Source organism: Amblyomma maculatum, chromosome 4 (genome assembly GCF_055883805.1).
Source record: "Amblyomma maculatum isolate TAMU_Amacu chromosome 4, ASM5588380v1, whole genome shotgun sequence".
Taxonomy (NCBI): domain Eukaryota; kingdom Metazoa; phylum Arthropoda; class Arachnida; order Ixodida; family Ixodidae; genus Amblyomma; species Amblyomma maculatum.
In genome coordinates, this window is record NC_139347.1 from 181209089 (window position 1) to 181233376 (window position 24288).

General features: G+C 43.4%; 1 pseudogene; it reads left to right on the forward strand.

Annotated features, from left to right (window-relative positions):
- The first annotated feature begins 858 nt into the window (after nt 1-858).
- On the forward strand, nt 859-23004 carry LOC146193769 (glutamate receptor-like; annotated as a pseudogene).
- The last annotated feature ends 1284 nt before the right edge of the window (nt 23005-24288 follow it).

Here is a 24288-nt window from a genome sequence, read left to right on the forward strand (position 1 = left end):
ATCACAAGATGAAGTAAACCACTAAAATTGAAACTTAAAACATACAAACATATAGAACACAGAAATAAATTAGAATTTCGTATTGTTTTTTGTGGACCATTCTTTTACGCTTTCCATTCTGTGCTTTTGCTGGAAACTGACTCCGAGTTTGTCTCGCTACTCTGTTTTCTATGCTAATTTGTTTAAACGACATCGGAGTCAGTTCGGATGCTTTTTTTTTTGTCGAAAAAGAACCTAGGTACCACAATATTAGCTTCTAAAATAAAGAGTAAAAGCTTAACTGCGTAAGGCGCATGCTTACATTACTCAGCGCACCCGACGAAGCACAAGAACAAGAACGAAGACAAGACGAAGTGCTGAGAAAAACGAGCGGTTCGTCCTGCTGTCCGTCTTGTTCTTGCTCTTTACCTTGTGCGCTGAGTTCTGCAAGCTTGGAATCAAACTAAATAGCCCAAAAACAAATACTGCTTAAGGCACATGCCGGCCGGTGTAAGTTTCTGTACAGATTCAAGCGAAATTCTTCGAGTCAGACATATAATGGGTCTCCCGTTTGTTCACATGCTGGTGCATCTCCGCTAGAAGCACTGAACATGTTGGAAAGAGTGGCGCTGTCATAAGCTCCTCGGATATAAAATTCTCCATTCCTCCTGACCGACCAGTAGAATCAAAAGCAAACAGAAGCTTGTATAATGTTGCACCTTATAGGGCGGTCATCAACGATAAACAGCTTAATGCATGCAGCAGCAAAAAGAACGCTTTCCTGCGCGAATTACTGCGAATTACTTCTCTTCCCTTTTGTTTCCCAAGTGGTTGCCGTGGCTTTCGCTGAACTGTAGCGCAGAAGACAAGTTGAAAGGAATGTCCGGTCCAAAGGCCAACATGATCGAAGTGCTCTCCGACGAAGCTGGTTTCACGTCAGTGCGTGGCGAGTTGCTGCTATACACAGCGTTGCGTATTTGCTGACAAGTTCGGTTCTTGTGAGGCGATAAATGGCTGCTCTAGAGCTGACAGAAAAGAATTTGACGATTATATGGCTTATGCAGACCTCCTTGATCTGGTGACGTAACTAATTTGAGCATCCTTGAAAACATGTCTTTCTCTTCACATTAGAGTATGTACAACTTTGTCGACAATGTATATCTATGTGTGGTAGACTTCCAACTTTTAGTGTTCTGAGAAGCACACTTGCAGGATCACCCATCGAAATTGGGCGTTCAGTTCAGTTCAGTTCAGTCGTTCAGTCGTGTCCGACTCTTCGTGACCCTATTGACCATGTCACGCCACGCTTTCCGGTCTCTCACTATCTTCCTAACATCAAATAACTTCATCTGCAGTGCCTCGAGGATGCCATCTAACCATCGCGTTCACTGCCTACCCCTTCTCCGGCGACCCTCAACCTTTCCCAACATCAAATCTTTCTCCAGCGACTCCTCTCTTCTCATTAGATGACCAAAGTAGCTGAGCTTTAACTTTAGAATTTGACCCTCCAATGAGCAGTCAGGGTTTATGGTCGACAATATTGACTGATTTGATCTTCTGGCAGTCCAAGGAACTCTCAAGAGTCTTCGCCAGCACCACAATTCAAACGCGTCAATTCTTCGGCGGTCAGCCTTTTTCACAGTCCAACTCTCGCATCCATACATCACAACTGGAAAGACCATAACACGAGTTATACGGATCTTGGTTGGCAGACTAATGTCTCTGCTCTTTACTAGGTGGTCAAGGCTAACCATTGCTCTCTTTCCCAGAAGCAGGCGTCTCCTAATTTCATGGCTGCAGTCTCCTTCCGAGGTAATCTTGGAGCCCAAGAAGAGAAAATCTGTCACAGCTTCCACTTCTTGTCCCTTGATGCTCCAGGACTTGATAGGGCAAGACGCCATGATATTTGTCTTTTTAATGTTCAGTTTAAGCCCAAACTTCTCACTCTCTTCTTGTACGCGCATCAGAAGCCTCTTGAGTTCCGCTTCACTTTCTGCCATTAAAGTAGTATCATCCGCATATCTAAGGTTGTTGATACGTACCGTCGCTCTAATTGGCTAAGCTGCTTCATTACGTCCTTATAGCGAATTACATCATTATTTCTCGCAGTCTGCATTTGTGTACCGCCGCTCTGACCTGCAAATAAGGTGTATGACGTAATAACGTGAATGATGTCATCCGCTTTTGCCATAGCAACCGACACCGTAATAACCTAAACGCGGTGGTTGCCACGGAAACAACCAGCATGTCACCACCCGCATTTGAAACTAATAGCTTGAAAAAACCGTGAGCATGCAACTATTCGAGGTTGCAGTTGGCAGGTGCCGATTTCGCGCACTGATTTTCTACCGGATTTCCTTACGTCAGGAGGCTAATGGAATGCTGGAGTTGGAATGAGAGTCCACCTAGGGCCGTTCCTTCCTCTTTGTTTCAGGAAAAGGAAATGTAACACGAAAACTGAACACCGTCGAACAACGCGTGCCAGCGTCGTGATTGATTATATTCTTTCGGGACGCCGCAACCGCGTCATTTCTCGCCAGTAATTAAATCTAGGGCCATTATGGATTATTCTGTGATTTACCGACCGCTGACCATGACCTCAGCCCTGACGTTGTCCTAACACTTTAGTCAAAGCAGCATTTCTCAATAAAATGACATTGACGTAACAGATAAAGCCCTCCTAATTTTATTACGATTGTACAATGCGAGCTCTTTCAAGACGCTTTCATGCGGTAGAAGCATCCGTCCGTTCGATTTAGTCACCATAAATTTAATCTGAGACGTGCCGTAAGGATTGATGATATATCTGTGTGACCAATATGCACGGGTAGAGGTGTACAGATATAAGCTTCTTACGTGAAATGAACTAGCTGGTGTAGTTTCCCTGTAGGTAAAGCACACAGTCATGCATTGCAACGGTGACGCCAACGCTTCTCAGTTCGCTGTTATTGACTACAATGTCCAGCAACTGTCGCCGCGAGAAAGAGCTCTTTGCTGAGTTCTTCAGCTAGGAGAGCTTGGGTAGGCACTGGTTAACTTATTTTGTTGCATGCCTGCTTTTCATTTTCTGGGCGACCTACGATCATCTGTAATACTTTGTTATCCGTGCTTCCAAAACCAATTTGCGGTTACCACGCAGCTACGATATATCTTGTCCCGAGGAAGGAGGTACAGGTATGATGCTAAAGGATGGGAGTTGGACCGGCCTAGTGGGAGACCGTTACAGGAACGTGAGTGACACACACAAAAAGAAGTGTACTGAATAATTAGCTAGCACATCATAATTGTGCAGCCTATCTGCTTTCTGTGCTCTAGCTGCAAAGAGAGAAGGGGCAAACAGTTTTGCGCTTGTATATATTGACTGTCTTTGGTGCGAAGAAATGAATACATTATGGACGAGGTGCGCTGTCTGAGCAGAGTATGAAGTTATCAATATTCTCACTGTATGTGCAGATGTTTCAAGTTCTAAATGCGCAGTCGTTTTAGGAGCAAAATCCCAAGCTGGCATCGTATATTTCAATTTCTGGACACGTGTATACTTTCTCGGAAATGCAATTCTAGTATGTCTGGTTGTTGAAAATTAAGGCAAGGCGTTGCAGTGCATTAGAGCTTTATTACTTATGTGCATACTTTTATTTGTGAATGTGATAAGCATTTGAGGTTAGCTTTCAACAAGCAAGGATCGATGATGAAACAGATTAGATCAGACGAATATTTTATGGTCTTAAGATAAATTACGATGTGTGCAAAAGAATCGTATTATCTATATTTGCATCGAAGATGTTCTTTTTATGCTAACTTGCTAATGTACTCTATGTCACATAGTTTTCTCATTCATTGTGATATTCAATAAACAAAGAATATATCAAGGAGCAAAATAAAATAGTTCAGCATCAAAGAATTGCAAAATACCTGACTTCTAACATAATATAATAGGTAGCCTTTGCTACCAGGGTTAATATTACTTTTGTTGTTTATTTTTGGATACCTCAGCGAGCGGATATAGCGCTCGGCCCAATGGCAATGACGTACAACCGTGCACAAGTCGCCAGTTTCCCCTCTCAGATCATCACTGAGTACTTGAGCATCCTAGCAGGACTTCCTGATCTCGTCGATATCAGCACCTTTGGAATGCTGATGGCCTTTGAATGGCAGGTGAGTACTTAAGAGTGTCGGTAATAAAATCTGACAATCTTCTAATGCAATTTCAGTCACTAAATTTTGTACCTTAATGAAAACAGGATGTGGAGCAAACAATCGACCAGCGAATGTTTCACTACAAGTTCTGGAAACTTTACTGAGTTCCCTCACGTTCCAACTCTTTCCATCTAAGGAAGGAAGGCGTAATTCTGTGTTTAAAAATGCTATTTCTGCTTCTTGCAGAATTAGAGGAAACACAGTGTGGACACTTTTTGTTGAGTGTGCTTTGCAATTAATTGCCTTCCAGCATAGCAGTGACAGCCTGGTACATGTTTTCTTAAGCATCCTTCTAAACGAAGAAAGGCAAGGTTTTGAAACAATAGGAGCAAAAAATAACAAAGTCGTGATACTTCGAAACACGATGCAGTATTTCGTGCACATAAAAAATAAAAAAACGTTAAGTGATATTTATATGCACGATGATCCCTCAATATGCATACGCATTTTTTCGACATGGGTCCATGTGACTTAATGAGTACTTGAAGGGTTGACTGGATGTCGAAAGAAGTTAGAAGTAATCACAAAAAAAGAAAACGATTATTTCTTATTCAGTGATTGCGACTAAGTCTCAAGCCATAGTGAGACGTGTTTTTGTAGTCTTCGGCCAAGACATGTTCACTAACTGTAGCGTTCAAGAATGCGATGTGCTTACTAGAAAGCTTGGGCAGCAATTTGATTCAGTAAAGATACCCAGTAACGATCTGAACCCACAACTCAGATTATTTTACACCATCTCATGCAACTTTTGGATTGAAACCTATGCAACCTTCAATGGAAAATTTGGAAGTACGAAAGGCGTCTTAATAAGCGGCGTAATATGGCTTTAATAACGGTTGCACTGAATTGAACGCCTTGACAGATTACCACAAACCCAATTTTTAAGCTAGCGCTCGGGACCCAGCAGGATGCATTGTCAAATAAATAACATTACCATTGGGCCTACAGGCACCCTACGCACCTAACTCTGGCGCGGCATGCGCGCCACTCGCGGCGGCGAGCTCGCCCCTGTCAGGACGGCTGGAGCAGGCGACTGCGCCCACAATGCTGTGCAGTGCATCACAAATGGCGCATAAAAACAGGCGGGCATCGTACTTTGTTGTAGGCTGCAGCAATACCTACATGAGTTGTTCTGCTGGAAAACAATTGCGGCTTCCCAACGTGGCACTGCGAGACGGACCAACCGCAGCGTTGCACTCGGCTGGTTTGTCGCGAAAACTAATGTTGTGTAAGTAATTGGATGGTGGATGGATGCATGGACGGATGGGTGGATATATGGACGGACGGACGGACGGACGGACGGACGGACGTATGTATGTATGTATGTATGTATGTATGTATGTATGTATGTATGTATGTATGTATGTATGTATGTATGTATGTATGTATGTATGTATGTATGTATGTATGTATGTATGTATGTATGTATGTATGTTGGTTGGTTGGTTGGTTTGTGGGGTTTAACGTCCCAAAGCGACTCAGACTATGAGAGACGCCGTAGTGGAGGACTCCGGAAATTTCAACCACCTGGGGTTTTTTAACGTGCACTGACAATGCACAGCACACGGGCACCTTGCTTTTCGCCTCCAGCGACAAGCTGCCGCCGAGGCCGGGAGTCGATCCCGCGTTCTTGGGAACAGTAGTCGAGTGCCGTAACCACTGCGCCACCCCGGCGGGGCTATGTATGTATGTATGTATGTATGTATGTATGTATGTATGTATGTATGTATGTATGTATGTATGTATGTATGTATGTATGTATGTATGTATGTATGTATGTATGTATGTATGTATGTATGTATGTATGTATGTATGTATGTATGTATGTATGTATGTATGTATGTATGTACCGTCTTTGCCAAAAGTAACCAGGCTGCTCCGAAGGCTGCCGGAGCAAGCAAGCGGCCATGTGGCGGCGTTGCGCTCGCTGTGGCTTATCGGCCAGTGCTAGTCAGCTCCAAGGGTACAACCGCTGACGTAACTTCGCACCCTCACTCTCACCCTTTGGATGATGAAGACTAGGCGCTTATGACGTGCGGGCTGCGGTTTCACGTGTGCGAAGCTTGGCTGTGCCCAGCGAGTGCGCTCAGTATAGCGACGGGGCTATTCGCTCTTCTCGGCAATTGCCCTGAAGCAGATATTAAGCCGCATTTCTCGCTATTTAATTATACGTCCTTGTGAGCTGTAATCCGCTGCTGAAACGCATCAGCACAATTGCGCTTTCCTGCGTGTTTGATGCGCCTATACATTATAGAATGATAACGCACCTCGAAATTTCAATATGCTTTCTCCTAGGTGCCTTGCGTACTGCCACTTTACGGGCCGTGATCCTGTACAAAGATATGGGAAAGCTTGTGAACCCTTTCACGCCACCTTATCTCTTTTTTAGGCCTGCAAAATTGTGTTAGCCCCTTGGGGAGGCTGTGTATAAATAAGTGCAATGATTGCTTTATGATTCTAACAAATTCTTGCATTTGCTTGTAGGTACGTGTTTGCTTAAGTAGCTATAATTAAACCTTCCTCACACTTAGCCATTATATGCACAGGATTGCTTTCTCGTTCGCGAAACCCTTATTTCAGGTCAACACTGTCTGACAAACCTAGCACTTATTCGTCCTAGAAATGAACAACCAGAGCTCACCGTGTCTTTCACCTGCTTGTCTGTTTTCCGCAGTTGCCCGAGGAGAGCGAATAGCCCCGTCGCTATACTTAGCGTCCTCGCTGGGCACAACAAGGCTTCGAAAACGTGAAACCGCAGCCCGCACATCATACGCGCCTAGTTTTTATCATCCAACGGGCGAGAGTGAGGGTGCGAAGTTACGTCAGCTGTTGTACCCTCAGAGCTTGCGAGCACCGATAAGCCACGGCGAGCGCAAGGCCGCCACACGGCCGCGCGATTGCTCCGACAGCATTCGGAGCAGCCTGGTTACTTTTGGCAAAGACGGTATGTATGTATGTATGTATGTATGTATGTATGTATGTATGTATGTATGTATGTATGTATGTATGTATGTATGTATGTATGTATGTATGCATGCATGCATGCATGTATGTATGTATGTATGTATGTATGTATGTATGTATGTATGTATGTATGTATGTATGTATGTATGTATGTATGTATGTATGTATGTATGTATGTATGTATGTATGTATGTATGTATGTGTGGATGGATGGATGGATGGATGGATGGATGGATGGATGGGTTGATGGGTGGGTGGATGGATGGATGGATGGATGGATGGGTGAGTGGGTGGGTGGGTGGGTTAGTGGGTGGATGGATGGATGGATGGATGGATGGATGGATGGATGGATGGATGAATGGATACCCAATAGGTTGTAAAGGAGGCCAAGTTTTAACCGTCCTACTTTTTCTATCAGTCTAATTAACACGAGGTAGTTGTCTCCAGCATTTAAAGGTGCCCGCGAAATAGGAAAAAATACCACTTGACAGGGGTCTACCGCTACCATTATGCAGCGCAGTGAAACGCGTTTTGAACTGAAAAAGGGTATACTCTCCTCGTCTAGAAATGAGCGGCCGACGGAGGAAACTATCAGCTGTCTCAAAACTGCGTCAGCACATTATGCCGGAGCCCAGAAGGCCCGAGCTCCGATCAACAATAAGCTTTTGGCAGGCCACCGACAGCAACCTTGGACGGTGATTTTATGGAACGATCACCCTGACGAAGCAAAAAGGGAAGAAAAAGCGCTCAAGTCGCCTAGTTAAGGCAGGGAGCGCGGCAGTTTTATAGCGCTCGAGCGCGCTCACTGAAGTTTTTATATTTCGCGGGCTTTCTCCAAATGCCGGAAAAAATGGACCCGTTGTTGTATGTTGGTAGAAAAAACCAGATATGTTGTTTCCGAACTCCCTCCACAACCTGATGAAATCTACTTGGCCCTCAAAATTGAATAATAAATAATTTGAAAAATTTATCTTAGTTCATCAACTGATTGAGCGTAATGTAAAATGCTCTAGGGAGCACTAAATGATAGAAACGTATATGCCGTTGTTTTCAACAAACTTCGCTGCCCCGTATTTTTTATTCCTTCCTTCAAGGTATGTGAGTCACCTCCTATATGAAACAGCATATCGGTCATCGGAGAGGGACTACCCATAGGACCACCATTTCGATAAGATTTGTGGGTCGCCCATTTGACGCAGAATGTTAAGGTTGGTGTCGAATTGTTCGGCAACTTCTAAAGAGAATTGCTTATTGAAATAAAGTGTAATATATGCCTGATAGTCGTACCGATGGCCTTTCTGCCTCAAAACTGTGATTATGTTGGACCTTTAGGCGGGCCATGAAGGACGAACTTTTTGTCATGTAGTCTTCCGCCTGTACCGAACGATTTGTCTTGTTGAGAGAAAAACGTTTATGTGGCGCAATACCTGATATAATGAATAAATGTTCCGAAAATGAAAAACGGGTCGATAGTAGATGGCAGTGCCTCGTATTGGAAAGGATATTACTCGTTTGAGGTAGACTGTACAATATGGCGTCATAATACCTGGCACATTTCTGAGATTTAAATTACAAGTTGAGATGGCGCAAAAATATATGTGGCATTCGTACCGATGACAATCCCTTTCCCTAACCGTGCATTCCAAAAAGATTGATGCGCCCATAGCCGAACCGTTTGTCGCACGTGGTTCCGGCATGTGTCAAAGAATTCATCGTGTTCGATAGTACGCATTTATGAAATATAATAACTGATATAAAGAATATATTTGCTGATTATAGCGAAGGTAGCTGTAGCGCAATAGGAGGGCAAAATCCATAGAAACATTTTACTATCCAAAGTTCGTACTAACATTGTCGTGCAAGCAGCGGGTTTTCTTTCATCAACCTGTGCAATTCACTACCGAATATTTTGAAACATGCATCGCCTTTTAAACGCCAACTTGTGCATATTTTAATTGTTTCTATTTAATCCTTATGGTAAACGCAGTTATCTTTGTTTTCCATTAATGTTATGATTTTGGTGAAATAATATATTTTGCCTTTGGCCAAAGTGATGTCTAGCTTATTATTGTCGTCGCTAATATATTTTATCAATGTGCTCATGCCTTAAGAGGTATCCCTGGAGTGTCCATACGCTGGGACCTCTTTCTATAATATGAAATGATTTTTTATTACTAAGTGTATTTTTTGAAATAAACTTGAATCTTGGAAGTATGCTACGCTCCATAAAGTACCATAGCTAACCCTCTTAATGAGAACGCTAAATGAGAGTTCTATGTTTTATAATATTTTATGTTGACAAGGGTCCAGTACCGTTCCCAAGCGTAGTAACCTTTTTATTGTTTTCCTTTCGGGAATGCTTATTTCTAGCTATAGTGGTTGCATTTCACGCTCTTTTTAGTGTGCTTGGATTGTGCGCGTTGTACTAATTTGAGTTAGCAGTTTGGCGAGTCCAGGAGTATGATCATGACGTTTACTGCTTTTGTTTAGGAGGAAGAAACAATATGAGCACATATATTGAAATCCTAATACCATTATAAGTACAAATGGCTCGACATTAACCTACGTTCAGAAAGTAAAAGCTCACCTCCAACCAAACAAACAGGTGACCTGCCTATAGGCAACTCCTGCTAAGCTCCAGTATATTTACTGAAGCAAAGCCGGAAACCAGTTTTGGTTGAATGGACCGGTTGAATCGTTCGGTTCAATGGAATACCTAACGAAGCTTAATAGGATTTTTTTTTTTTGTAAATCAATTGAAGACAAATATGCCCCGAGCTCGCTACGCTTATCTAAAGACTGCCGCTGTTCACTCTCTCATCGCACTATTATGAGCATCTGCTGCTGCAGGTATGGCTGGGGCTCCTCCTTTCCCTTATAGACTGAGTGGCAACCGGCGTACTGGCGGACTGTGCCCTCAGCTCAGCCGGCTACTCAAATCTCGGCCTGAAGCTCATCGTGGAGAACAACTGGTGGCTATACGTATCGGCAATGTTTTTGGAGTGTAAGCAGTTCATTGTGCGTCTGGCGCTACCACCTCCAGGAACTTCTAAATCATTTAAGTCAGATTAGAAGTCATAACTGGCATCAACCTAAAATCTTGATGTCATCACAAAAAGTGGCGTCATAAAGTCACTTGTCAAAGACCACATGTCATTTCTAAACCATTTCATGCGATATCACTTGCAAGCCTCACTGGAAGCAAAACGCGGCCAGTCTGACGTGTGTTTGACCTCCAAAATGGCGTTAAAGGGCCACTGTCCAGGGAAGGAACTTTTAGGCGAAGGAGCCCTGTGTTTTGATCAAGTACCGGAGATAGTCTGTGCAAAATGCTACAGTGACACGCGCGCCGCAAAGCAACGAAAATAAAAATCAAAGCTCTCTCATGCTCTCCTTCGGGAAGCCAGCTTCCCCGCTTCCTGCGCTGGCCCGTCAAGCCACCGTAAGGACGTACCTCCCGCGAACGACGTCCATTGGTCCGTCTCGCTGTCTGAGGGTGAAGGATGGGTGTCTACCGCTCGCTGCGCGCTTTTCCCTCGCCACGGCCTGACTGAATCCAGAGGCGCGCGCTCCCTCGCCCGTTGTATTTTTTTTCGCGCAGGAGGAGTGCCACGCCCCACCTCCCGCCAAATACGGAGGAGGAAGGGGAATTAGTCTTGCGGATGCTAGACGACTGGGTAGGAGAGTGAAAAACCTTTGCTATGGAACGGAAGGAGAGAAACACCGCAGAATCGGGTGATTGGGGTGGCTGTAACTGCGTTATTAGCCACTCTTTTCAAAAACATTTTGCGGCCTTGCGTTCTGGGGGCCAAGTCTAACAGTCACCCGGGAAGAAAATATTTTCGACCGGAGGGTGGACAGTGGACCTGTAAAATACACCATGTTAAAAGCATAAAATAACAATAAATTGGAATGGAACAAAAAAGATTCAAATAAATACTAACCAGGCCAGCTCTACACTTGCCATGGCTGTAGAGGGCGAGAAGATAAAAGGAAATCCACATTGGCAGATGCTCTAGTGCGTGACAGTGTAATAGGTCGACAGATTGCATGCCAATAATGAATCACGGTACATAGACTAGTTGGCAGGAACTTTGCCAGACGACATAGCCTAGCGCTGAACGGTCGCCGAAGTGTTTGATGTCGAGCTACCACTATGTAAGGCTAGCTCTAGAACCTCCAATAGGTACCGAAAATAAGAAAGTAAAAAATCTACAGAGAATCCTTCGGGCTGTAATAAAGGAAATATACTGGCGTAATCTTGCTCTGTAATCCTATCGCATTCTATTCTGCATTTTTGGCGTTGTTCAGTTTCCTGAGTGACGTAGTTCAAAGGAAAACTGTTGAGAAGTCCATTCTCACTGTTCCCCTATCCCATCAACTAATGTCACTTTTAAAAAACAAATGTACGTAAGTAAGCATATTAGTGTTTAGCTTTTAGGTTTAGGTTTATAAGGTGCATAAAAAAGTTTGTACAGTAGGAGGTTCCAAAATAAGACTGTCTGGGGGACCTCCCATCAAGAATACATGAGTATAAATACAAAAATGCGGCAGAGGATTTGAAAAAACATGTAATCAAATTTAAACCTAATATTGAAATTTCGGCAATAAAACAAAAAATTGGTTCGGTTTTAGTTTTGCGGCAGAACTTCTGTGAATGACTCAGTCTACGAGATGCACTCTAAGGAAGAGCCACAGAACTTTCCACCACTTGGCGCTCTTTAACGTCCATTTACATCAGAACGTGTTTGGGAAAAGGGACGTGGATTCCTTCCAATACAGTTAGTTTTTGGCGAGCGATAAATTATTTTTATTATATTCCTTTAAATATTACAGCATACATTTTATGGGTAGGAAACAACACAGCGATCTAGGTGTCATTTGTCAGCTCCGGCTGCTGCGGTCAGGTATAGTGCAAATATAGGCATTGATGATATTCTTCATAGGCGGAAACTTTCAAAATGCAGTTCCCCTTGCACAAAGTATTAGCTGCGCGCTACTGATCAGTGCGAGCACATTGAAGCTGTCCAGTAGCAACAAACGAGGCCCTGATTAACTACGCCGTAGGGATTGTAGGTTCGTTTTTTGTGGAACTGTAATCGGGAGGCCCAGCACGGTGCCTTTTTTACGGTAAGGGCACTAGACTGCTGAAGGATGCTATGATAGCAGTTGCGTTTGACGCTTTTAAACGCTCCTAGCATGTAAGATGGTAATCTGCTTCATGATTTCAATGCATGGTACACAATCCAAAATGATCAAAAGTTTTCCGAAGGTCTTTCTTTCGGCGTTCATTGTAGACAGTGAGTTTGGCTATTAACTCTTATATGCATACCTGATGCGTAATACTCTCGTTAACAGGCTTCAATGAAGTTTGCGGTATTGGCTTGTTTCCTTCATAAGTTTTCATTAGAGTTTATGACACCCGCACCTCTTTTCTTTCATGACATCTATCAAAAAGCCAAGAAAGAAATAAGAATACTCGTCTTGCTCGTTGCAGCCTCGAAGCACACGCCTTTCTGCACACCAGGACGGCTGGTTCTTGCTGCCTGGTGGCTGACGATGGTGGTGCTGATGAACGCCTTCACGGGTCACATGAAAGCCACTATGATGCTCACACCGGAGCCTGAACGCATCGAAAGTTTCAAGGACCTTTCGCTCCGCACTGGCATCACACCTTTGATATGGAAAGGTGGTGCCTATGAAGACCTGCTTAAAGTAAGAACCGTTTATGTATTCCAAAGTCGGTAAAAATTAATTGCAATATTAGGCCTAAATTACCAAAGTGATGGAGCTACAACGGATGTCGTAGTAGAAACCTTCAGAATAATTTTGAGCACTTGGAACCTTTGTGCAAGCGGACACCGCAGATTAGCAGAGCGCTACTACTCTGCCTTTATGAAATATGCCAACCGCGGCTTGCATCGACCTTGCATGAAGTCAGGAGCAGAGAGCCAAAGCCACAGAGCCACGTGAGTGGGTGGAACATGTTTGTAGGAGCACGCTGCGTAATTAACACAATGCAGGTACACGATTAATACATAACCAGGAACCACCCGTAACGCACATGTCATTTGAACTTCGCTCCCAAGATTTTTCAGTCAAAACGTTTGTTCTCTTTAGATTTCAGAGTTCCACCACCATCCGTAACATCGAGACTGGAGCTTGGTGACCGCTCCTGTAATAATATGAGGGTGCTGATTGAAATTCAAGGTTAATAGTCCGCCTAAATTGTATTTTCGCCTCTTCATAATCATCGGGGGCAAAAGCACCGAAAAGCTTCCTTTCATTCCAGACAAGATTCTTGTTATACGTCACGCACTTAATTCTTTATTGAACCTTCTTAGCAGTATACCGAATGTCTGTCCAATTATGTTGTTGCACGAGAAGTAACGAAGTTTGCGATATTGGAGAACTGTATTAAAACTTGAATATAAGTATTTCGACAAATTAGTGCTACGTCAGTTCAAGTATGCGCAATAAAATACGAAAAAGAACTGAGGGTAACAATTTGATGATAGCTTTGCAACCTAGAGCCTTTAAATCTTTCGTGGAATTCATTATAGGTCAGACGAGCAACCATAATGCGATGGTAAGGATCCATGGAATACTTACCGAAATCTTTGTACGTGGAGGAGTATCGCGGCGTTTGGGACATGATGGTTGCTCGAGAGGGCCTGCGGGACGAGGAGAGCCTGTACCACGAGGAGAACCTCCGGCTAGTCTTGGAGGGAAATGCAGTCATCGTTAGTGACTACACCACTATGCTGTACCATGTGTCACGAACTTGCCGCCTGAGACTGGCCGATGGCAGCTACTACTTTGCCAAGGAACCAACCTTCCCGACCAAACTTTCTATGGCGGTCAGCAAGAGTGTTGATTTGGAGCTCCTCCGGCTAATAAACGAAAGGTACGTACTCACGTTTAGACTTTTGCTTACCTAATGTCATCGCAATGTGGGCTGCATGTTTCACCCTTGTAATATTAGTAACTGTTTCGATTGTTTTTTTTATTATCTGTTTTCAACAGTAGAAGACTTGAAACTAATGACGTAAATGAACATGCAGCTTTCCTAATCTGTAATAAAATCGCTCTGCCTGTCGACGGACTACATTGTATCGCGGGATAGCTGCAATTAGCACTAATATAGGGCTGTCCAGCGCAGGCAATATGTGGTGTATGCTCTTCCTTTCACTGGGACATAGGTGCAGTAAAACTACCTGACGATAAATATTAGTATGCTGAACTCCTCTGTAAGTGAACCTGTGATCGGAGGCGCACGTTTTTGTTTGGCTTACTACTAGGCCTAGGGGCAGAGTTTCTATAAAACATACGACGCAAGAAGAAGTTAGCGTACAAGAAGTATCGTGTCACCATGGGTTCTCGACAGCTTTGCTAGTCGGTGGGGTTTATATTAATGGCCAGTCCGAAGGACAGAACAAGACAGATGACTGAACGACGCTGGCTAACGTGTTTATTTCAGAACGCGGAAATATGCAGGCTATACGGTTTGAGACGACCAAAGCATAAAGGAAAATAGAACTCGTACATTCAATAAACGAAGGCGACAAAGAAGGCCCATTCTCCGCTCCCCCGCCCATGTTACCGGCGGGGGAAGGGGGGGGGGGGGGGTTGCGTTGTGAGATGCACCACGGCTGTTTCTAGTCAGCGCTCGTCCGGTTGTCAGACTTGTACCGCCCCTTGGTAGGTTTCGTTTATGGGGTTTTAAGTTCAAAAACCAACTAAGCCAATGAGGGAATTCGTAGTAGAGGACTGCGGAGCAATACAACAGCTGAGCTTCTTTAACATGCACTGACATCACACGCGCTACTTGCTTTGCGCCTACATGAAAAAGAGGCCTCAGCGTCCAGGATTCGATCGCACATGCTTGGGCAAAAAGTCGTGCGCCTTAACTAATCTGTCATCGCGACGGGGTGTTCTCTGCGCTGTTCTTTAAAAAAATTATTCTGCGAGGTGTAAAAGTTTTGGTTTAGTGTAGCCCACTATAATCTTCGAATGTAATCAGAGGAAGCTAAATAATTTGTTAATCGGTATAAAATCTGCCATATCATCCTTATTTATAAAACTGGAGGAAATTATTTCGATTCATGAATTTCTTGTATTCTTTATTTTAAACCATTGTCCAAGTATCGCTTTTCATAAAAATAGTGAAACTCGCTTGCCACTGTAGTCATAGCTCCGGCTGTTCTTGTCATCACTTCTTTTTGCAAATAGATGTATAATAGCTAATTAATACTGGCGAAGAGTTTAGGGCTGTATATTAAGATTGTACTCTAGCACGTGTTGTGGCCTGGTGCGATATTTCCGTATTTACGTAGTTATCATCGTTAAAACAAGATGCCACCGATGTTAAAGTGACGTGAATTTTGGGGTACATGTATAGCTGTGAATGACTGAAAACAAAACTATTTTTTTTTATTTTTTTTACATTTTGTTTTTTGCGGTAAAGCTTCTCTCTGCGCAACATAATGCCGCACGAAAGTCACATAAATACAATCAGATATACAGGTTGCTGTGCCCAAAGGCGCTGACATATTTTCACGAGCAGCCCCAAAGCGGACGCTGCTAGCCCAATAAATAGCTAAAAAAGCGCAACCCCAAGCTCAACAGCAAGAGGGAGGCATTTAGCCAAATTGATTCCTTGCCTAGCTTTTCTCGCCATTGCCCAGTCAGTTGACGCATGCCGCGCGAACCTACGACCAAAGAAGAGGAAAAGAACTAGGGTTTCCGCAAAAATTGATTGCTCCTTTTGGTATGCCTACAAAGGCGCCATGATTAGCACCAAAAATATATTCACAGGTTGCCTGAATTGATGGTGGTGACACGCTACGCGGTCTACGATCATACAATATTGTAACAAATAGGATGGATATAAAAGGAATTTCATTTATAGGGTGAGGATATTAGCGCGTGACCTCACTGGAGAGCACCAATAATGTCTTTGCCAAAATTAAGCCAAATGCCAAGGGCAGGGGAGAAGCTATGGCGCCAGTCGACGGTGCTTCCGTTTACCAAGCACGCTTGAGCCGAGATAATAGAGGGGGAGGCAATTACTCTTTCTTTCCGTCCGACAAACAGATGAGATGCAGCCGTGCTGGCTTCATGCAATTGATTGCGAGACCCACGTCGACGCTGCTTTTACAACTGCGCGAAGATGCTTGCATCTCTCAAAGCGCTGTGTCAATTGTGGGAAGATACTAAACCGGCAAGCGCTGCGTAAACACACACTCTCTGCGAATGCTTCAATGAAACATCAGTTTATAAAATGTTTCGCATTATTGAGGCACAGCTGAAAGAAATTAACGCCGTACTTGCGTGCTGGAATCATAAAAACTATCTCGAGGCGCAACGTGCTAGACACTGAAAGTTTTTAATGTGAAAGCCGTATATGGCCGATTAGCAACATAATCCGCAGGCATCAGGTGTTCAGATAATGTTTTCGAGAAAATCCGATAAGATGATATCGGGACAGACATAAGGTAGCAAGGGTATACATTAGAAGGTTAATGAACGTGTGCGGTGTATTCGCAATTTGAGATCATTGCTCTCTACCTAGCGACCAGAGCGCGAAAGCGCCGATTAAGGTCACTCTAAACACGGTAACTATAGCAATTAGCTCTAGGTGTCCATTGCTAGTGGATTTTAAACCAATTACTGGATTCTCTCTGGGGCTTTATGCTTATGTGTAAATGGCAAACAGCAAGAAATATAGAATGAAAAAAGCCTTTCTGCGTTCCACTTTACGTATGTTGCCAATCCAAGTCGTACCATAGTACTCTCTGGTTTCCCCAAGAATACACAGTCGACGTGCAGATGAGTACTTTTCGTATAAAAAGATTCGAAATACCTGTATGTGGCCATGAGCTCGGTAGCCTCTTCAAAACATTTTGCTCGGGACTTCTTCCTTGCCGGTAATCGTCAAATTACCATTTAATTACTAAGCCATGCGTGTAGAATTCACTACGCTCGAACATTCTCTCGCTCAGTACGCCCGTATGTAAAAGAAACAGCGTGCTCAGTACTGGGCCGACCTAAAGGAATATAGGGGAATATCTAGATAGTGCAACACAGGATAAAGTTTTCAACATTTATTGCCATGTCAAAGCATCCTGACCACCTCCCCATTCATTGATTCCTATTTCGGCTTAAATCATTGCTTGCATGACACCTGCAAAAGTAATATATACAGCTGCCCTTTCATTGTGAGTATGCTTTATGCTCTGCCGAAGGTAATTGCACTCAGGTAATTTGGAACTGCCGGTTACCGCCAGCCGACGTCGTATTAATCTAAGATGGAAATTAGCCCGCCTGAACCATTTCGGGTAACAAAGAACTTTTGCACAAGTTCCGCTTTGTAAACAGTCATTGACATTATCCTTCAGCAATAGGCATCGGGTTGGCTTCAAAACAATTTGCACAAAACATGCTTGCGGTGCAGAAAGTGAGTTAATTTTCTGAAAACTTAAATGTAACATTCTCGTAGTGCTGAGTAAATGCTACACATAGGTTTCGCACCACGTCCGAAATTTGGTTTTGTATGACTCTAACTCTCCTGCCTGTTTACCTCTTTGAAGACGTATTTTATTTTGATAGTGATCGGGTGCATCTCAAACTGTGATCCAGACTACTCTATGCAGAGAGCTGCCCTCGACATATTTTCCCAGAGTGGCGAACAGAAAACCTGAGGACTCGAACTATCTGAGTTTAAGATTTTTTAACGCGGTTTGGGTATAGATTACAGTGTTTTATGATGCATTAACGTTAGGTAGCGTTTCAATGGGGCCGTATTTAAATGGAGTGAGATAACTGTGAGCAAAGTGTGATTGGAGTGGGCAGTGTTAGGATAGTGGGGGAATATGGTGAATCGGGAAGCATCAGGAGTAAATATTCATTGTGTAGTGCCACACCAACGCTCGGTGACTGTCGACGTTGACCAAGACGACGAGCGTATGTCGAAAGGCGCGTGCTACAAAGAAGACGGCAGAAAAAAAGAAGACACAAGAGACTGACGGGCTAGTTAAACGTTCGACCGGAACACCGACCAGAGACTGAACGTACCCTTACAATTGCAATAAGTTGTATTGACAGGTTTTTCATTGACTAATGTGGCCTTGTTTGGATATTAACGAATAAAGTTGCCTGGACTGCTGAGGGTTAGAAATAGATAAAAATAATTCCTCTTTTAATCATGTGGATTCCGGCGTATAAAAATAAAATTATATTTAATAAGGTGAACTAGATTCCTAGTCCGGCCACTGTCACCGTATACCCCAATCATCGAAAAAAGTGGGGCAGTGCCCTGAACATAAAAAGAATGCCTGTAAAAATAAAAAAGTGAAACGTTTGCTGACCATACTGTTACATGAAAACCGAAAAAACTGCTAACAGGCATGAAGTTATCGACAGCATTGATGTTTGCGAAAGTTTTGGGAAGCCGAAAGCATTCACCTTCTGTATTTCAGGGTAATCCGCCTTTGTCTACCACAAACAACAATGATCTGCTTCAACACAATATTCCAACTCTCAGTCCACAGAAGCTACCAGAATCCACCATTATTTCACCACTATTCAACATTGTGCACCATGAATCAACTTAACCCAACATAATCCGCTATTATTTCATTGTGTCTGTCTGCAGGTCAATTTTATTTATGTCAGGGCGTGCTAACCCATTTTTATTCTATTCATTTCTACTGCTAATGCAACAGAATCCACAGTTAATTTAGGCTATTCCTTCTTGTAGCAAATACATAAACCGTAACACCAGTTTATCCAATCGTAATAATTACGCGATGCCTTAATTTTTCTGTTTAAAGCGTACACCCAAGAAATTCATAACAAAGCCTTACGACCTATTGACTATCGGATAAGATCACGTCTGCATTTCGGGAACATATTTTCTGCACAACGAGATGCGGCACGGTTCTATTGCTGAAGGTCGATACCTGGCCGGGAACAAACCACTCATTTCCGTCTCGGACTGAGCAGTAATCACACGACGGCACGGACTCCGCATGGTCTGCAGATATTACAGGCTTCCATGCCAAAAACGCAAGCGGTTTTTTATTTCACGTTACGGACGAGTCCTATGTGTTGAGCTTCTGCTACTTATGAAGGTGAAGAATAATGCCTGAGTGCCATCCTTGCGAGAAAAGAGCGAGAAGGGACGAGGACAGAAACAGTTTCTAGAATTCTCTGTCCTCCGCTCTTTCTTTATCTCTGGGCGTGCGTGCGCAATATGATGTTCCTCGTGCACGAAGCGCAACCAGCGACTTTAGTCTGACGTGGTGCTCCTTTCAGGGACGAAAGCAGCGAAGTGGTATTCGACTGGTTAAGTCTTATCTCGTTAATAAGGCTTCCGCTGACATAGTATGAATGCCTCTCAAGTTTCAATACCCGAAACCAGCTTGGCAGCCTGTTTTCGTGAGCTGACCACATGGGAACCACTTGGGTCTCTTTTCAACTTGGCCGCTTCAAACATAACCAATTTTGCGATCTAGTGCTCGAGTGGCCGCGGAAGCGGCTGTGTTTGCGCAGCGTGCGTCAAATATGGATTACCAAAGAAATAATGCTACGTTTTGTATTAAGTTTCAAGAGCTTAGCCACGGCAAGATACAAGCGCCCTCGTACATAAGTGTTGCGAAGGCAGCACCAATGCCAAATTCACACTTATATTCGCGAAGCCAGCGTGGTACCATTCCCCTATCTACTCTTGAGAACGAAGGATTGACATCCTCACCTGAACTGATGAAGAAAGACGAGAAGAAACGTATAGGGTGGGTAAAAATTACCCGCATGTTTACTGCTAGAGGAACTTCGCAAGGACAGCTCAGCTCATCCATTGTACTATATAGGACAACTGAGTACCATGCTGGTTGTCATGGTAACAAGTGGTAAAATCCATCTCCAGACGGTTGCAAGCGGTAACGCTCTTACAATTTGTACCAAATGTTACAGTTGACTAATATAACGAAACCGCATAGTCCCATATTTAACGCAATGGCACCAGACAGTATACCCAATTGTCCCAGTGTTATCAGATCTTTATATGCATTATGACGCAGGCACCAAGTGATAACGCCTATTGCCACATTGATACCAAGTGGTACCAAGTGGTACCACGTATACTACATTAGTACCGGGTGCTACACTGGGATCCCACGATGGTTGTAATGGTACGGGAGCACACAAAATGTGTCCTGAGACACGACAGACTGATCGTCTCTTCTTCTTGAACAGCAGACCCCTTAGCGACAACATAAGAACATCTCGAACTACCTCACTAAACTGTTAAGGCAATTTAGGACCAATTTTGTTCTCTGGATAGTAACTTGTAATTATAAAATATACTTTATTTCAGTTTAACGCTAGCATTATTTGAAATAGTAAACTGTGTAATGCTACCGTTACTCTCAAGAATAAGCTGCCCTACGATAGTAATATTTGTCGACGGAAATCAGCACCTACGATAGCATTATTTAGCCGCAGAAATCAGCACCTTCATCTGAATGAAGTTAAAATAATGAAATGCACTTCCTTTCGCAGATGACAATACTTGGCATTCGCTTGATTTGGTCAAAATAATTCCTGTATGTTGTTGCGACCTTCTGCTAAACAGCCTGCATTAGTGCTTATTTTTGGAATTGGGTATTATGAATGCCAGTTGGATATTTCGCTAGATTACGCTATATATAGGAAAGAATAATATTACGCCGAAAATTATTGTTTCAGAGGTATCAACAGAAGTCAGCGTGCAGAAACTAGTGCTGTTCTATTTGCCATCGCATTCCTCCGATTATCGCATGATGTAATGGAAGATAACACAGCAACCCAACTTGAATGCCTGAATTTATCGTAATTATTTTCTTTTACCAACATTAATGGAATCATAAAGATCATGCAGATCATGCAAGCCCAATAATCATTATAGCAAATGCCTGATTTCAGGGGCGCACTCTCCCGATAGTGAAAAGGAAAGTGTTCAAGCTTTCACTGCATCTCCAACCTTCCTTCAGCTACCTACCACATTCTTACACGGTGGTCAGTAGGGGCCACTTGTGAAGACTATGGTCGAGGCCAGCGCTGTGACACAGGAGATTGTGCCGTAAATTCAGTGTGGAGCCGCGGAAGTATAAACGGCTTTCTATGGAGCTTAAAGAACAGAAGCAGGTCCGAAACGAAAGACGCTGTAGTGCAGGCGCCTGGGATACTTTGGATCGTCCGGACGTTTTTAGCGTGCCCAAAAATCGCACGCCAGACAAGCGCCTTGCGTTTGCCATTCATTCAAAAATGGGCAGCCGGGCAGTTAGCCATCACGATGGTGTACAGACAAATATGGCTATAAGTTAAGACCAAACGTGAAAGTGTAGAACCCTGTGAGAAAACACGAAGGAATTAAAAATGTTAGCAAATATGCATCTACACACAGTACGCAACTGCTGTGCACTGCACTGCAGTGCACTAAATTATTTACAAAACTAGGCAAACAAGGACTCATCAACCTCCTAACGGAACAAAAGTAAATATTGCACTGAATATAACAGCCTGAATTAGACTGCTTCCAAGCTTATTTTAGACTTTAAATTCAAATTCTAATATAGTTTATTTTCCGTCAGAAATTTCTGAGCAAAAGATTCAAAGTTGTGGTCAGACAAATGATAATGGTATGAAAGTCTATACATTTTCAGTGGCTCAGAATTCTCCTTCGTCGTGTTAACGTCTTCGGGACAAACGTTCAAATTTTTCTCTGCGGCCGACTTCTCTCTGCCCCATCGAATTCCCGCGTATAAGAAATATAAGCGTGCGGGCGAGTGCACAACAATGTTATGACAGCACAGTTGCACTTTTCAGAAGCTACCACACGTTGCGACAATGCTATAAACTCAGAAAAACTGAGTATACGACTTTTCTTTGTGAATACTTTTTCTTAAATATTACCCGGGACACCTCAAGTCGTCTGCCTTAAGAAGCAGATTTTTACTACAAATGATGCATTTCGCTCCTTTGAACTCCTTTTGCTGTTATTGCTGTTACTTTCTCTCTCTCTCAAAGACGTGCGACAAGTGTGTCCCCAGATGGTGACAAGGCCGTAGGTCCCAGACGAGCATACAGGTTTAACATTGGATTTAATACTTTTTGGGCTTACTTGCCGCCTCAACAGAACTAAGCAACTCAGCGGCGGTGATAGCAGCAAACGTGCTCGCTTGTCATAGAACATACAATGAATTGAGCATGACATCCCTGTTTTAACTCGTCAGCGCTCAATTTAAAGGCGGCGAAGTTACATCTAGATAAAACCGCAAACGGTGACGAGCGTAACCTGCAACATCGCAGAAACACAAGCGCGCGACTGAAATCCTTCGAGATACATCTCGGCGCATCTCCCGCCACAAAGGAAATTGCAAAGCCACCTCTCGCGAGAGCGATCATTAACAGTGTACACAATCGAACCATGCGCTACAATCACAGTGATAAGGTCGCACGCCGGCGGTTGTTAATATAACTACAACAAATAGAGATTTTAATGGTTTACGACAAGTGGATGGCTACAAGACAACCACGAATACGAAATACGTTTTGGAGAAGTTTCACTACCGTTTTGTTTATTATGTTCAATGTTTATTTCAAAGCGCATTGAGTAATAAACGCATATGTTATTTTTTAAGTCCATGCACCGTTAGTGCTTTTCCTCACAGGGTGAGCTGGCTTGTGGAAAGTGGCGTGGTAAAGGCCTGGATGGAAGCGCAGCTGGGCGACTGGCAGTCGTGCATGTCTGGAAACAACGAGGATACGTACCGTGCAATCTCCCTATTCGAGATGCAGTCCGTTTTTGTTCTTTTTTCATGACATGCAGTTGCTCTGCCATCGTGTTCTTCGCCGAAATTGTTACCGGCGGTAAGATGTGGCCTACTTCAACAGCACTCTACCTTCTTGCCTAGGTTAAGACGCAGAACATTCAGTCGCTACAGCTGCCGACCTCCGTGGTAATAAGAAGCGCCATGTTGCATGCTCTGCAATGACTGTGTAAACATGAGATGCTATGACATATTCTTGTATTCTGGCTGAAGTATTGTATTCAGCATGTGTACCTTACAATCAATATAGAAGAGTTTGTTTTGCTAGTACCCGACAGCACACAAGAAAGTCAAGCCTGCTAAAAGGGCAGTGTCACTTATTATAGACACCGTTTTTCATTCATACATCACTGTTCAGAACACGACCGTCGTGTTCTGAAGACTGACAAATCATGATGTGCAAGTAAAATAATTAATATGACCTTTCTTTGGACTGAAATTTTGAGGCAGCCACTGATTTCTTGGCATTCAGGATGGTGTCATGCGCATTCTCTTCCCCTTTAGCATCTGACTGGTATTTAAGTAGGATATGATGGTCTGAGAGAGAGAGAGAGAGAGAGCCCTGATATATTCGCTGACATGCGTACGGGGAGGGGACATTAAGGAATAATGCTGAAAGAAGGCTTAGAAACGAGTGTGGTCATTGAAGATCGTTGCAATATAACAGTCTATTGATGATGGCTTTTTTGGATGAGACCAAAGTCCAGTACTGTGAATTTCAGCGCTGTCATGAAGTGAATGAAGATGGTTTGCGACACTGACTCGAACCGAACACAGACGTACCTCTAATTATATGCAGTTATTTGTAAGTGTAAGTTTCTGCCCAGAACTGCGCAGATACTGCGATCTTCACAACAATTACCCAGTTCTCTTTTCGGAGATGGCGAACTCCGCCAAACCCTTTGTCAGTCTTTCAATGCTTACTTCCAGCAAAACAATGGTAATAGGGCTTACCCGTGTCTTAACCAAATTGAGAGGAGTTGAACAGTGGTTATTATTTTTGTAGTAATGTATCAATTCTTCGGACGCTTTCCACACTGCCTACTATCTATTTTTTCACATACACAAACAGACGCACGCATTCCCACAAGTGGAGTTATTTGCACGTGACAAGAGCTCATCAAAACGCCGCAAAGATATTTTTGTAAGCAAAAGATGCATTCTCACTAAGTCTGTCTCTTTCTGCTTAGGCCGAACAAGGACAACTCAAATGCAGCGGCAGAAACGCTGCGTCGGAATCCTGGTTTCCTTCCGCAAGGACAGACAGCCAAAAAGA